The sequence below is a fragment of the Stegodyphus dumicola genome, chromosome X1 (genome assembly GCF_044657685.1).
Source record: "Stegodyphus dumicola isolate Sdum_Otavi_A_Nest chromosome X1, ASM4465768v1".
NCBI classification, from domain to species: domain Eukaryota; kingdom Metazoa; phylum Arthropoda; class Arachnida; order Araneae; family Eresidae; genus Stegodyphus; species Stegodyphus dumicola.
In genome coordinates this window covers 184,768,873-184,785,547 of record NC_140780.1, presented here as the reverse complement: position 1 = coordinate 184,785,547, position 16,675 = coordinate 184,768,873, and positions in this window count along the sequence as shown.

Sequence of the window (16,675 nt, the reverse complement as noted above, 5' to 3'; positions counted from 1 at the left end):
ATTCATGATCAACAGAAAATAATACAACGTCTTACTTGCAACTATTTAAAAGAATCCTTTGAACACATACTTCAAAAAGAAATGAAGAAATCTCCAGCTAGCTCTTCGAAATTTCAGAAAGGTTAAGAGATTCTCAAAGAATTCTTCTTTAGAACATCTTGGATTCCCGTCCCACCACACCTACACAAACACACATGTTTTTTTTAAAGGATCAAGCTTTTGGAAACTCATTTCAACTTTGAATAGGAAAATCATGTTTTTAAGAGAGGGTCTCATCTAAAACGTAGAGTAAAACATATGAATCATGTTGGGTATAGGTAGCCCTAAAACTAGGCATTGAAATTTTTTTAATAGATTCATGATCAACAGAAAATGATACAACGTGTTACTTGCAACTATTTAAAAGAATCCTTTGACCCCATACTTGAAAAAGAAATGAAGAAATATCCAGCTAGCTCTTCTAAAGTTCAGAAAGGTTAAGAGATTCTCAAAGAATTCTTCTTTAGAACATCTTGGATTCACCATTAATGTAGAGAGGGAGATGTGTTGTCTTTTCAACAGCCCACAGTGTTCTGAACAGAAACTCGAAATACTTTTATAGAAAAGAGAAGAGTTGAAAGTGAAAGTCGAAAAACGAAATGAGATCGGCTGGGAAAATATTTTCAGAGCTCAGAAAAAAATTTTGAGATGTATAAAAAAAAAAACTTTTTGTTAATTTTTATCATGTCTTCTAGACATGATAAAAATTAACTCACCCCCCTTTTGTATGGGAATGTTGTCTCCCACTTTCTAAAAATAGACCATGACTCATCCAATCTTTTCTTGGAATTCTATTCTTTAGAAAGAATGAGTCATGGTCTATTTTTAGAAAGTGGGAGACAACATTCCCAGACAAAAAGAGAAGGGAGTTAATTTTTATCATGTCTAGAAGACATGATAAAAATTAACAAAAAGATTTATTTTATTTTTTTTTTTACATCTCAGAATTTTTTTTTTCTGAGCTCTGAGAAATTTTTCCTAGCCGATCCCATTTCGTTTTTCGACTTTCACTTTCAACTCTTCACTTTTCTATAAAAGCATTCCACGTTTCTGTTCAGAACAGTGCGGGCTGTTGATGAGGCAACATGTCTCTCTCTACCCAAATCTGGAACCCTAGTCACGAGAGAATATGAGACTAGAAAAAATAGTTTAGCTTATTGATCTAAAAAATGTCCCATGCTAGAACTCAGAATTATAATCAGAGCGGGGCTTTCCAGTATCCAGTGCCAAGATTTTAGATTTGCCATGGGTGACATGTTCCCAAATTTATAAATTCTTCAATTATAGTCCCCTTCTTTGACAAATGGCTAAGAAATTCTTAAAGAATATCATGAGATTGGGTAAAGAGAGAGACTGGAGAAGATATCCAAAACACATCTCGTGGAGATGACTATCTCGTAAGAAAGAAAGCTAACCGTCCGACCACACCTACACAAACACACATGTTTTTTTTAAAGGATCAAGCTTTTGGAAACTCATTTCAACTTTGAATAGGAAAATCATGTTTTTAAGAGAGGGTCTCATCTAAAACGTAGAGTAAAACATATGAATCATGTTGGGTATAGGTAGCCCTAAAACTAGGCATTGAAATTTTTTTAACAGATTCATGATCAACAGAAAATAATACAACGTCTTACTTGCAACTATTTAAAAGAATCCTTTGAACACATACTTCAAAAAGAAATGAAGAAATCTCCAGCTAGCTCTTCGAAAGTTTAGAAAGGTTAAGAGATTCTCAAAGAATTCTTCTTTAGAACATCTTGGATTCCCGTCCCACCACACCTACACAAACACACATGTTTTTTTTAAAGGATCAAGCTTTTGGAAACTCATTTCAACTTTGAATAGGAAAATCATGTTTTTAAGAGAGGGTCTCATCTAAAACGTAGAGTAAAACATATGAATCATGTTGGGTATAGGTAGCCCTAAAACTAGGCATTGAAATTTTTTTAATAGATTCATGATCAACAGAAAATGATACAACGTGTTACTTGCAACTATTTAAAAGAATCCTTTGACCCCATACTTGAAAAAGAAATGAAGAAATATCCAGCTAGCTCTTCTAAAGTTCAGAAAGGTTAAGAGATTCTCAAAGAATTCTTCTTTAGAACATCTTGGATTCCCCATTAATGTAGAGAGGGAGATGTGTTGTCTTTTCAACAGCCCACAGTGTTCTGAACAGAAACTCGAAATACTTTTATAGAAAAGAGAAGAGTTGAAAGTGAAAGTCGAAAAACGAAATGAGATCGGCTGGGAAAATATTTTCAGAGCTCAGAAAAAAATTTTGAGATGTATAAAAAAAAAAAACTTTTTGTTAATTTTTATCATGTCTTCTAGACATGATAAAAATTAACTCACCCCCCTTTTGTATGGGAATGTTGTCTCCCACTTTCTAAAAATAGACCATGACTCATCCAATCTTTTCTTGGAATTCTATTCTTTAGAAAGAATGAGTCATGGTCTATTTTTAGAAAGTGGGAGACAACATTCCCAGACAAAAAGAGAAGGGAGTTAATTTTTATCATGTCTAGAAGACATGATAAAAATTAACAAAAAGATTGTTGTTTTTTTTTTTTTTTACATCTCAGAATTTTTTTTTCTGAGCTCTGAGAAATTTTTCCTAGCCGATCCCATTTCGTTTTTCGACTTTCACTTTCAACTCTTCACTTTTCTATAAAAGCATTCCACGTTTCTGTTCAGAACAGTGCGGGCTGTTGATGAGGCAACATGTCTCTCTCTACCCAAATCTGGAACCCTAGTCACGAGAGAATATGAGACTAGAAAAAATAGTTTAGCTTATTGATCTAAAAAATGTCCCATGCTAGAACTCAGAATTATAATCAGAGCGGGGCTTTCCAGTATCCAGTGCAAAGATTTTAGATTTGCCATGGGTGACATGTTCCCAAATTTATAAATTCTTCAATTATAGTCCCCTTCTTTGACAAATGGCTAAGAAATTCTTAAAGAATATCATGAGATTGGGTAAAGAGAGAGACTGGAGAAGATATCCAAAACACATCTCGTGGAGATGACTATCTCGTAAGAAAGAAAGCTAACCGTCCCACCACACCTACACAAACACACATGTTTTTTTAAAGGATCAAGCTTTTGGAAACTCATTTCAACTTTGAATAGGAAAATCATGTTTTTAAGAGAGGGTCTCATCTAAAACGTAGAGTAAAACATATGAATCATGTTGGGTATAGGTAGCCCTAAAACTAGGCATTGAAATTTTTTTAATAGATTCATGATCAACAGAAAATAATACAACGTCTTACTTGCAACTATTTAAAAGAATCCTTTGAACACATACTTCAAAAAGAAATGAAGAAATCTCCAGCTAGCTCTTCGAAAGTTCAGAAAGGTTAAGAGATTCTCAAAGAATTCTTCTTTAGAACATCTTGGATTCCCGTCCCACCACACCTACACAAACACACATGTTTTTTTTAAAGGATCAAGCTTTTGGAAACTCATTTCAACTTTGAATAGGAAAATCATGTTTTTAAGAGAGGGTCTCATCTAAAACGTAGAGTAAAACATATGAATCATGTTGGGTATAGGTAGCCCTAAAACTAGGCATTGAAATTTTTTTAATAGATTCATGATCAACAGAAAATGATACAACGTGTTACTTGCAACTATTTAAAAGAATCCTTTGACCCCATACTTGAAAAAGAAATGAAGAAATATCCAGCTAGCTCTTCTAAAGTTCAGAAAGGTTAAGAGATTCTCAAAGAATTCTTCTTTAGAACATCTTGGATTCCCCATTAATGTAGAGAGGGAGATGTGTTGTCTTTTCAACAGCCCACAGTGTTCTGAACAGAAACTCGAAATACTTTTATAGAAAAGAGAAGAGTTGAAAGTGAAAGTCGAAAAACGAAATGAGATCGGCTGGGAAAATATTTTCAGAGCTCAGAAAAAAATTTTGAGATGTAAAAAAAAAAAAAAAAAACTTTTTGTTAATTTTTATCATGTCTTCTAGACATGATAAAAATTAACTCACCCCCCCTTTTGTATGGGAATGTTGTCTCCCACTTTCTAAAAATAGACCACGACTCATCCAATCTTTTCTAGGAATTCTATTCTTTAGAAAGAATGAGTCATGGTCTATTTTTAGAAAGTGGGAGACAACATTCCCAGACAAAAAGAGAAGGGAGTTAATTTTTATCATGTCTAGAAGACATGATAAAAATTAACAAAAAGATTGTTGTTTTTTTTTTTTTTACATCTCAGAATTTTTTTTTTCTGAGGTCTGAGAAATTTTTCCTAGCCGATCCCATTTCGTTTTTCGACTTTCACTTTCAACTCTTCACTTTTCTATAAAAGCATTCCACGTTTCTGTTCAGAACAGTGCGGGCTGTTGATGAGGCAACATGTCTCTCTCTACCCAAATCTGGAACCCTAGTCACGAGAGAATATGAGACTAGAAAAAATAGTTTAGCTTATTGATCTAAAAAATGTCCCATGCTAGAACTCAGAATTATAATCAGAGCGGGGCTTTCCAGTATCCAGTGCCAAGATTTTAGATTTGCCATGGGTGACATGTTCCCAAATTTATAAATTCTTCAATTATAGTCCCCTTCTTTGACAAATGGCTAAGAAATTCTTAAAGAATATCATGAGATTGGGTAAAGAGAGAGACTGGAGAAGATATCCAAAACACATCTCGTGGAGATGACTATCTCGTAAGAAAGAAAGCTAACCGTCCCACCACACCTACACAAACACACTTGTTTTTTTAAAGGATCAAGCTTTTGGAAACTCATTTCAACTATAGGAATAGGAAAATCATGTTTTTAAGAGAGGGTCTCATCTAAAACTTAGAGTAAAACATATGAATCATGTTGGGTATAGGTAGCCCTAAAACTAGGCATTGAAATTTTTTTAATAGATTCATGATCAACAGAAAATAATACAACGTCTTACTTGCAACTATTTAAAAGAATCCTTTGAACACATACTTCAAAAAGAAATGAAGAAATCTCCAGCTAGCTCTTCGAAATTTCAGAAAGGTTAAGAGATTCTCAAAGAATTCTTCTTTAGAACATCTTGGATTCCCGTCCCACCACACCTACACAAACACACATGTTTTTTTTAAAGGATCAAGCTTTTGGAAACTCATTTCAACTTTGAATAGGAAAATCATGTTTTTAAGAGAGGGTCTCATCTAAAACGTAGAGTAAAACATATGAATCATGTTGGGTATAGGTAGCCCTAAAACTAGGCATTGAAATTTTTTTAATAGATTCATGATCAAAAGAAAATGATACAACGTGTTACTTGCAACTATTTAAAAGAATCCTTTGACCCCATACTTGAAAAAGAAATGAAGAAATATCCAGCTAGCTCTTCTAAAGTTCAGAAAGGTTAAGAGATTCTCAAAGAATTCTTCTTTAGAACATCTTGGATTCCCCATTAACGTAGAGAGGGAGATGTGTTGTCTTTTCAACAGCCCACAGTGTTCTGAACAGAAACTCGAAATACTTTTATAGAAAAGAGAAGAGTTGAAAGTGAAAGTCGAAAAACGAAATGAGATCGGCTGGGAAAATATTTTCAGAGCTCAGAAAAAAATTTTGAGATGTATAAAAAAAAAACTTTTTGTTAATTTTTATCATGTCTTCTAGACATGATAAAAATTAACGCACCCCCCTTTTGTATGGGAATGTTGTCTCCCACTTTCTAAAAATAGACCATGACTCATCCAATCTTTTCTTGGAATTCTATTCTTTAGAAAGAATGAGTCATGGTCTATTTTTAGAAAGTGGGAGACAACATTCCCAGACAAAAAGAGAAGGGAGTTAATTTTTATCATGTCTAGAAGACATGATAAAAATTAACAAAAAGATTGTTGTTTTTTTTTTTTTACATCTCAGAATTTTTTTTTTCTGAGCTCTGAGAAATTTTTCCTAGCCGATATCATTTCGTTTTTCGACGTTCACTTTCAACTCTTCACTTTTCTATAAAAGCATTCCACGTTTCTGTTCAGAACAGTGCGGGCTGTTGATGAGGCAACATGTCTCTCTCTACCCAAATCTGGAACCCTAGTCACGAGAGAATATGAGACTAGAAAAAATAGTTTAGCTTATTGATCTAAAAAATGTCCCATGCTAGAACTCAGAATTATAATCAGAGCGGGGCTTTCCAGTATCCAGTGCCAAGATTTTAGATTTGCCATGGGTGACATGTTCCCAAATTTATAAATTCTTCAATTATAGTCCCCTTCTTTGACAAATGGCTAAGAAATTCTTAAAGAATATCATGAGATTGGGTAAAGAGAGAGACTGGAGAAGATATCCAAAACACATCTCGTGGAGATGACTATCTCGTAAGAAAGAAAGCTAACCGTCCCACCACACCTACACAAACACACATGTTTTTTTAAAGGATCAAGCTTTTGGAAACTCATTTCAACTTTGAATAGGAAAATCATGTTTTTAAGAGAGGGTCTCATCTAAAACGTAGAGTGAAACATATGAATCATGTTGGGTATAGGTAGCCCTAAAACTAGGCATTGAAATTTTTTTAATAGATTCATGATCAACAGAAAATAATACAACGTCTTACTTGCAACTATTTAAAAGAATCCTTTGAACACATACTTCAAAAAGAAATGAAGAAATCTCCAGCTAGCTCTTCGAAAGTTCAGAAAGGTTAAGAGATTCTCAAAGAATTCTTCTTTAGAACATCTTGGATTCCCGTCCCACCACACCTACACAAACACACATGTTTTTTTTAAAGGATCAAGCTTTTGGAAACTCATTTCAACTTTGAATAGGAAAATCATGTTTTTAAGAGAGGGTCTCATCTAAAACGTAGAGTAAAACATATGAATCATGTTGGGTATAGGTAGCCCTAAAACTAGGCATTGAAATTTTTTTAATAGATTCATGATCAACAGAAAATGATACAACGTGTTACTTGCAACTATTTAAAAGAATCCTTTGACCCCATACTTGAAAAAGAAATGAAGAAATATCCAGCTAGCTCTTCTAAAGTTCAGAAAGGTTAAGAGATTCTCAAAGAATTCTTCTTTAGAACATCTTGGATTCCCCATTAATGTAGAGAGGGAGATGTGTTGTCTTTTCAACAGCCCACAGTGTTCTGAACAGAAACTCGAAATACTTTTATAGAAAAGAGAAGAGTTGAAAGTGAAAGTCGAAAAACGAAATGAGATCGGCTGGGAAAATATTTTCAGAGCTCAGAAAAAAATTTTGAGATGTATAAAAAAAAAAAACTTTTTGTTAATTTTTATCATGTCTTCTAGACATGATAAAAATTAACTCACCCCCCTTTTGTATGGGAATGTTGTCTCCCACTTTCTAAAAATAGACCATGACTCATCCAATCTTTTCTTGGAATTCTATTCTTTAGAAAGAATGAGTCATGGTCTATTTTTAGAAAGTGGGAGACAACATTCCCAGACAAAAAGAGAAGGGAGTTAATTTTTATCATGTCTAGAAGACATGATAAAAATTAACAAAAAGATTGTTGTTTTTTTTTTTTACATCTCAGAATTTTTTTTTTCTGAGCTCTGAGAAATTTTTCCTAGCCGATCCCATTTCGTTTTTCGACGTTCACTTTCAACTCTTCACTTTTCTATAAAAGCATTCCACGTTTCTGTTCAGAACAGTGCGGGCTGTTGATGAGGCAACATGTCTCTCTCTACCCAAATCTGGAACCCTAGTCACGAGAGAATATGAGACTAGAAAAAATAGTTTAGCTTATTGATCTAAAAAATGTCCCATGCTAGAACTCAGAATTATAATCAGAGCGGGGCTTTCCAGTATCCAGTGCCAAGATTTTAGATTTGCCATGGGTGACATGTTCCCAAATTTATAAATTCTTCAATTATAGTCCCCTTCTTTGACAAATGGCTAAGAAATTCTTAAAGAATATCATGAGATTGGGTAAAGAGAGAGACTGGAGAAGATATCCAAAACACATCTCGTGGAGATGACTATCTCGTAAGAAAGAAAGCTAACCGTCCCACCACACCTACACAAACACACATGTTTTTTTTAAAAGATCAAGCTTTTGGAAACTCATTTCAACTTTGAATAGGAAAATCATGTTTTTAAGAGAGGGTCTCATCTAAAACGTAGAGTAAAACATATGAATCATGTTGGGTATAGGTAGCCCTAAAACTAGGCATTGAAATTTTTTTAATAGATTCATGATCAACAGAAAATAATACAACGTCTTACTTGCAACTATTTAAAAGAATCCTTTGAACACATACTTGAAAAAGAAATGAAGAAATCTCCAGCTAGCTCTTCGAAAGTTCAGAAAGGTTAAGAGATTCTCAAAGAATTCTTCTTTAGAACATCTTGGATTCCCCATTAATGTAGACAGGGAGATGTGTTGTCTTTTCAACAGCCCACAGTGTTCTGAACAGAAACTCGAAATACTTTTATAGAAAAGAGAAGAGTTGAAAGTGAAAGTCGAAAAACGAAATGAGATCGGCTGGGAAAATATTTTCAGAGCTCAGAAAAAAATTTTGAGATGTAAAAAAAAAAAAAAAAACTTTTTGTTAATTTTTATCATGTCTTCTAGACATGATAAAAATTAACTCACCCCCCCTTTTGTATGGGAATGTTGTCTCCCACTTTCTAAAAATAGACCACGACTCATCCAATCTTTTCTAGGAATTCTATTCTTTAGAAAGAATGAGTCATGGTCTATTTTTAGAAAGTGGGAGACAACATTCCCAGACAAAAAGAGAAGGGAGTTAATTTTTATCATGTCTAGAAGACATGATAAAAATTAACAAAAAGATTGTTGTTTTTTTTTTTTACATCTCAGAATTTTTTTTTTCTGAGCTCTGAGAAATTTTTCCTAGCCGATCCCATTTCGTTTTTCGACTTTCACTTTCAACTCTTCACTTTTCTATAAAAGCATTCCACGTTTCTGTTCAGAACAGTGCGGGCTGTTGATGAGGCAACATGTCTCTCTCTACCCAAATCTGGAACCCTAGTCACGAGAGAATGTGAGACTAGAAAAAATAGTTTAGCTTATTGATCTAAAAAATGTCCCATGCTAGAACTCAGAATTATAATCAGAGCGGGGCTTTCCAGTATCCAGTGCCAAGATTTTAGATTTGCCATGGGTGACATGTTCCCAAATTTATAAATTCTTCAATTATAGTCCCCTTCTTTGACAAATGGCTAAGAAATTCTTAAAGAATATCATGAGATTGGGTGAAGAGAGAGACTGGAGAAGATATCCAAAACACATCTCGTGGAGATGACTATCTCGTAAGAAAGAAAGCTAACCGTCCCACCACACCTACACAAACACACATGTTTTTTTAAAGGATCAAGCTTTTGGAAACTCATTTCAACTTTGAATAGGAAAATCATGTTTTTAAGAGAGGGTCTCATCTAAAACTTAGAGTAAAACATATGAATCATGTTGGGTATAGGTAGCCCTAAAACTAGGCATTGAAATTTTTTTAATAGATTCATGATCAACAGAAAATAATACAACGTCTTACTTGCAACTATTTAAAAGAATCCTTTGAACACATACTTCAAAAAGAAATGAAGAAATCTCCAGCTAGCTCTTCGAAAGTTCAGAAAGGTTAAGAGATTCTCAAAGAATTCTTCTTTAGAACATCTTGGATTCCCGTCCCACCACACCTACACAAACACACATGTTTTTTTTAAAGGATCAAGCTTTTGGAAACTCATTTCAACTTTGAATAGGAAAATCATGTTTTTAAGAGAGGGTCTCATCTAAAACGTAGAGTAAAACATATGAATCATGTTGGGTATAGGTAGCCCTAAAACTAGGCATTGAAATTTTTTTAATAGATTCATGATCAAAAGAAAATGATACAACGTGTTACTTGCAACTATTTAAAAGAATCCTTTGACCCCATACTTGAAAAAGAAATGAAGAAATATCCAGCTAGCTCTTCTAAAGTTCAGAAAGGTTAAGAGATTCTCAAAGAATTCTTCTTTAGAACATCTTGGATTCCCCATTACTGTAGAGAGGGAGATGTGTTGTTTTTCAACAGCCCACAGTGTTCTGAACAGAAACTCGAAATACCTTTATAGAAAAGAGAAGAGTTGAAAGTGAAAGTCGAAAAACGAAATGAGATCGGCTGGGAAAATATTTTCAGAGCTCAGAAAAAAAATTTTGAGATGTAAAAAAAAAAAAAAAACTTTTTGTTAATTTTTATCATGTCTTCTAGACATGATAAAAATTAACTCACCCCTCCTTTTGTATGGGAATGTTGTTTCCCACTTTCTAAAAATAGACCACGACTCATCCAATCTTTTCTTGGAATTCTATTCTTTAGAAAGAATGAGTCATGGTCTATTTTTAGAAAGTGGGAGACAACATTCCCAGACAAAAAGAGAAGGGAGATAATTTTTATCATGTCTAGAAGACATGATAAAAATTAACAAAAAGATTGTTTTTTTTTTTTTTTTTTTACATCTCAGAATTTTTTTTTCTGAGCTCTGAGAAATTTTTCCTAGCCGATCCCATTTCGTTTTTCGACTTTCACTTTCAACTCTTCACTTTTCTATAAAAGCATTCCACGTTTCTGTTCAGAACAGTGCGGGCTGTTGATGAGGCAACATGTCTCTCTCTACCCAAATCTGGAACCCTAGTCACGAGAGAATATGGGACTAGAAAAAATAGTTTAGCTTATTGATCTAAAAAATGTCCCATGCTAGAACTCAGAATTATAATCAGAGCGGGGCTTTCCAGTATCCAGTGCCAAGATTTTAGATTTGCCATGGGTGACATGTTCCCAAATTTATAAATTCTTCAATTATAGTCCCCTTCTTTGACAAATGGCTAAGAAATTCTTAAAGAATATCATGAGATTGGGTAAAGAGAGAGACTGGAGAAGATATCCAAAACACATCTCGTGGAGATGACTATCTCGTAAGAAAGAAAGCTAACCGTCCCACCACACCTACACAAACACACATGTTTTTTTAAAGGATCAAGCTTTTGGAAACTCATTTCAACTTTGAATAGGAAAATCATGTTTTTAAGAGAGGGTCTCATCTAAAACTTAGAGTAAAACATATGAATCATGTTGGGTATAGGTAGCCCTAAAACTAGGCATTGAAATTTTTTTAATAGATTCATGATCAACAGAAAATAATACAACGTCTTACTTGCAACTATTTAAAAGAATCCTTTGAACACATACTTCAAAAAGAAATGAAGAAATCTCCAGCTAGCTCTTCGAAAGTTCAGAAAGGTTAAGAGATTCTCAAAGAATTCTTCTTTAGAACATCTTGGATTCCCGTCCCACCACACCTACACAAACACACATGTTTTTTTTAAAGGATCAAGCTTTTGGAAACTCATTTCAACTTTGAATAGGAAAATCATGTTTTTAAGAGAGGGTCTCATCTAAAACGTAGAGTAAAACATATGAATCATGTTGGGTATAGGTAGCCCTAAAACTAGGCATTGAAATTTTTTTAATAGATTCATGATCAACAGAAAATGACACAACGTGTTACTTGCAACTATTTAAAAGAATCCTTTGACCCCATACTTGAAAAAGAAATGAAGAAATATCCAGCTAGCTCTTCTAAAGTTCAGAAAGGTTAAGAGATTCTCAAAGAATTCTTCTTTAGAACATCTTGGATTCCCCATTAATGTAGAGAGGGAGATGTGTTGTTTTTCAACAGCCCACAGTGTTCTGAACAGAAACTCGAAATACCTTTATAGAAAAGAGAAGAGTTGAAAGTGAAAGTCGAAAAACGAAATGAGATCGGCTGGGAAAATATTTTCAGAGCTCAGAAAAAAAATTTTGAGATGTAAAAAAAAAAAAAACTTTTTGTTAATTTTTATCATGTCTTCTAGACATGATAAAAATTAACTCACCCCCCCTTTTGTATGGGAATGTTGTTTCCCACTTTCTAAAAATAGACCACGACTCATCCAATCTTTTCTTGGAATTCTATTCTTTAGAAAGAATGAGTCATGGTCTATTTTTAGAAAGTGGGAGACAACATTCCCAGACAAAAAGAGAAGGGAGATAATTTTTATCATGTCTAGAAGACATGATAAAAATTAACAAAAAGATTGTTTTTTTTTTTTTTACATCTCAGAATTTTTTTTTTCTGAGCTCTGAGAAATTTTTCCTAGCCGATCCCATTTCGTTTTTCGACTTTCACTTTCAACTCTTCACTTTTCTATAAAAGCATTCCACGTTTCTGTTCAGAACAGTGCGGGCTGTTGATGAGGCAACATGTCTCTCTCTACCCAAATCTGGAACCATAGTCACGAGAGAATATGAGACTAGAAAAAATAGTTTAGCTTATTGATCTAAAAAATGTCCCATGCTAGAACTCAGAATTATAATCAGAGCGGGGCTTTCCAGTATCCAGTGCCAAGATTTTAGATTTGCCATGGGTGACATGTTCCCAAATTTATAAATTCTTCAATTATAGTCCCCTTCTTTGACAAATGGCTAAGAAATTCTTAAAGAATATCATGAGATTGGGTAAAGAGAGAGACTGGAGAAGATATCCAAAACACATCTCGTGGAGATGACTATCTCGTAAGAAAGAAAGCTAACCGTCCCACCACACCTACACAAACACACATGTTTTTTTAAAGGATCAAGCTTTTGGAAACTCATTTCAACTTTGAATAGGAAAATCATGTTTTTAAGAGAGGGTCTCATCTAAAACTTAGAGTAAAACATATGAATCATGTTGGGTATAGGTAGCCCTAAAACTAGGCATTGAAATTTTTTTAATAGATTCATGATCAACAGAAAATAATACAACGTCTTACTTGCAACTATTTAAAAGAATCCTTTGAACACATACTTCAAAAAGAAATGAAGTAATCTCCAGCTAGCTCTTCGAAAGTTCAGAAAGGTTAAGAGATTCTCAAAGAATTCTTCTTTAGAACATCTTGGATTCCCGTCCCACCACACCTACACAAACACACATGTTTTTTTTAAAGGATCAAGCTTTTGGAAACTCATTTCAACTTTGAATAGGAAAATCATGTTTTTAAGAGAGGGTCTCATCTAAAACGTAGAGTAAAACATATGAATTATGTTGGGTATAGGTAGCCCTAAAACTAGGCATTGAAATTTTTTTAATAGATTCATGATCAACAGAAAATGATACAACGTGTTACTTGCAACTATTTAAAAGAATCCTTTGACCCCATACTTGAAAAAGAAATGAAGAAATATCCAGCTAGCTCTTCTAAAGTTCAGAAAGGTTAAGAGATTCTCAAAGAATTCTTCTTTAGAACATCTTGGAATCCCCATTAATGTAGAGAGGGAGATGTGTTGTTTTTCAACAGCCCACAGTGTTCTGAACAGAAACTCGAAATACCTTTATAGAAAAGAGAAGAGTTGAAAGTGAAAGTCGAAAAACGAAATGAGATCGGCTGGGAAAATATTTTCAGAGCTCAGAAAAAAAATTTTGAGATGTAAAAAAAAAAAAAACTTTTTGTTAATTTTTATCATGTCTTCTAGACATGATAAAAATTAACTCACCCTCCCTTTTGTATGGGAATGTTGTTTCCCACTTTCTAAAAATAGACCACGACTCATCCAATCTTTTCTTGGAATTCTATTCTTTAGAAAGAATGAGTCATGGTCTATTTTTAGAAAGTGGGAGACAACATTCCCAGACAAAAAGAGAAGGGAGATAATTTTTATCATGTCTAGAAGACATGATAAAAATTAACAAAAAGATTGTTTTTTTTTTTTTTTTTTTTACATCTCAGAATTTTTTTTTTCTGAGCTCTGAGAAATTTTTCCTAGCCGATCCCATTTCGTTTTTCGACTTTCACTTTCAACTCTTCACTTTTCTATAAAAGCATTCCACGTTTCTGTTCAGAACAGTGCGGGCTGTTGATGAGGCAACATGTCTCTCTCTACCCAAATCTGGAACCCTAGTCACGAGAGAATATGGGACTAGAAAAAATAGTTTAGCTTATTGATCTAAAAAATGTCCCATGCTAGAACTCAGAATTATAATCAGAGCGGGGCTTTCCAGTATCCAGTGCCAAGATTTTAGATTTGCCATGGGTGACATGTTCCCAAATTTATAAATTCTTCAATTATAGTCCCCTTCTTTGACAAATGGCTAAGAAATTCTTAAAGAATATCATGAGATTGGGTAAAGAGAGAGACTGGAGAAGATATCCAAAACACATCTCGTGGAGATGACTATCTCGTAAGAAAGAAAGCTAACCGTCCCACCACACCTACACAAACACACATGTTTTTTTAAAGGATCAAGCTTTTGGAAACTCATTTCAACTTTGAATAGGAAAATCATGTTTTTAAGAGAGAGTCTCATCTAAAACTTAGAGTAAAACATATGAATCATGTTGGGTATAGGTAGCCCTAAAACTAGGCATTGAAATTTTTTTAATAGATTCATGATCAACAGAAAATAATACAACGTCTTACTTGCAACTATTTAAAAGAATCCTTTGAACACATACTTCAAAAAGAAATGAAGAAATCTCCAGCTAGCTCTTCGAAAGTTCAGAAAGGTTAAGAGATTCTCAAAGAATTCTTCTTTAGAACATCTTGGATTCCCGTCCCACCACACCTACACAAACACACATGTTTTTTTTAAAGGATCAAGCTTTTGGAAACTCATTTCAACTTTGAATAGGAAAATCATGTTTTTAAGAGAGGGTCTCATCTAAAACGTAGAGTAAAACATATGAATCATGTTGGGTATAGGTAGCCCTAAAACTAGGCATTGAAATTTTTTTAATAGATTCATGATCAACAGAAAATGATACAACGTGTTACTTGCAACTATTTAAAAGAATCCTTTGACCCCATACTTGAAAAAGAAATGAAGAAATATCCAGCTAGCTCTTCTAAAGTTCAGAAAGGTTAAGAGATTCTCAAAGAATTCTTCTTTAGAACATCTTGGATTCCCCATTAATGTAGAGAGGGAGATGTGTTGTTTTTCAACAGCCCACAGTGTTCTGAACAGAAACTCGAAATACCTTTATAGAAAAGAGAAGAGTTGAAAGTGAAAGTCGAAAAACGAAATGAGATCGGCTGGGAAAATATTTTCAGAGCTCAGAAAAAAAATTTTGAGATGTAAAAAAAAAAAAAAAAAAAAACTTTTTGTTAATTTTTATCATGTCTTCTAGACATGATAAAAATTAACTCACCCCCCCTTTTGTATGGGAATGTTGTTTCCCACTTTCTAAAAATAGACCACGACTCATCCAATCTTTTCTTGGAATTCTATTCTTTAGAAAGAATGAGTCATGGTCTATTTTTAGAAAGTGGGAGACAACATTCCCAGACAAAAAGAGAAGGGAGATAATTTTTATCATGTCTAGAAGACATGATAAAAATTAACAAAAAGATTGTTTTTTTTTTTTTTTACATCTCAGAATTTTTTTTTTCTGAGCTCTGAGAAATTTTTCCTAGCCGATCCCATTTCGTTTTTCGACTTTCACTTTCAACTCTTCACTTTTCTATAAAAGCATTCCACGTTTCTGTTCAGAACAGTGCGGGCTGTTGATGAGGCAACATGTCTCTCTCTACCCAAATCTGGAACCATAGTCACGAGAGAATATGAGACTAGAAAAAATAGTTTAGCTTATTGATCTAAAAAATGTCCCATGCTAGAACTCAGAATTATAATCAGAGCGGGGCTTTCCAGTATCCAGTGCCAAGATTTTAGATTTGCCATGGGTGACATGTTCCCAAATTTATAAATTCTTCAATTATAGTCCCCTTCTTTGACAAATGGCTAAGAAATTCTTAAAGAATATCATGAGATTGGGTAAAGAGAGAGACTGGAGAAGATATCCAAAACACATCTCGTGGAGATGACTATCTCGTAAGAAAGAAAGCTAACCGTCCCACCACACCTACACAAACACACATGTTTTTTTAAAGGATCAAGCTTTTGGAAACTCATTTCAACTTTGAATAGGAAAATCATGTTTTTAAGAGAGGGTCTCATCTAAAACTTAGACTAAAACATATGAATCATGTTGGGTATAGGTAGCCCTAAAACTAGGCATTGAAATTTTTTTAATAGATTCATGATCAACAGAAAATAATACAACGTCTTACTTGCAACTATTTAAAAGAATCCTTTGAACACATACTTCAAAAAGAAATGAAGAAATCTCCAGCTAGCTCTTCTAAAGTTCAGAAAGGTTAAGAGATTCTCAAAGAATTCTTCTTTAGAACATCTTGGATTCCCGTCCCACCACACCTACACAAACACACATGTTTTTTTAAAGGATCAAGCTTTTGGAAACTCATTTCAACTTTGAATAGGAAAATCATGTTTTTTAAGAGAGGGTCTCATCTAAAACGTAGAGTAAAACATATGAATTATGTTGGGTATAGGTAGCCCTAAAACTAGGCATTGAAATTTTTTTAATAGATTCATGATCAACAGAAAATGATACAACGTGTTACTTGCAACTATTTAAAAGAATCCTTTGACCCCATACTTGAAAAAGAAATGAAGAAATATCCAGCTAGCTCTTCTAAAGTTCAGAAAGGTTAAGAGATTCTCAAAGAATTCTTCTTTAGAACATCTTGGATTCCCCATTAATGTAGAGAGGGAGATGTGTTGTTTTTCAACAGCCCACAGTGTTCTGAACAGAAACTCGAAATACCTTTATAGAA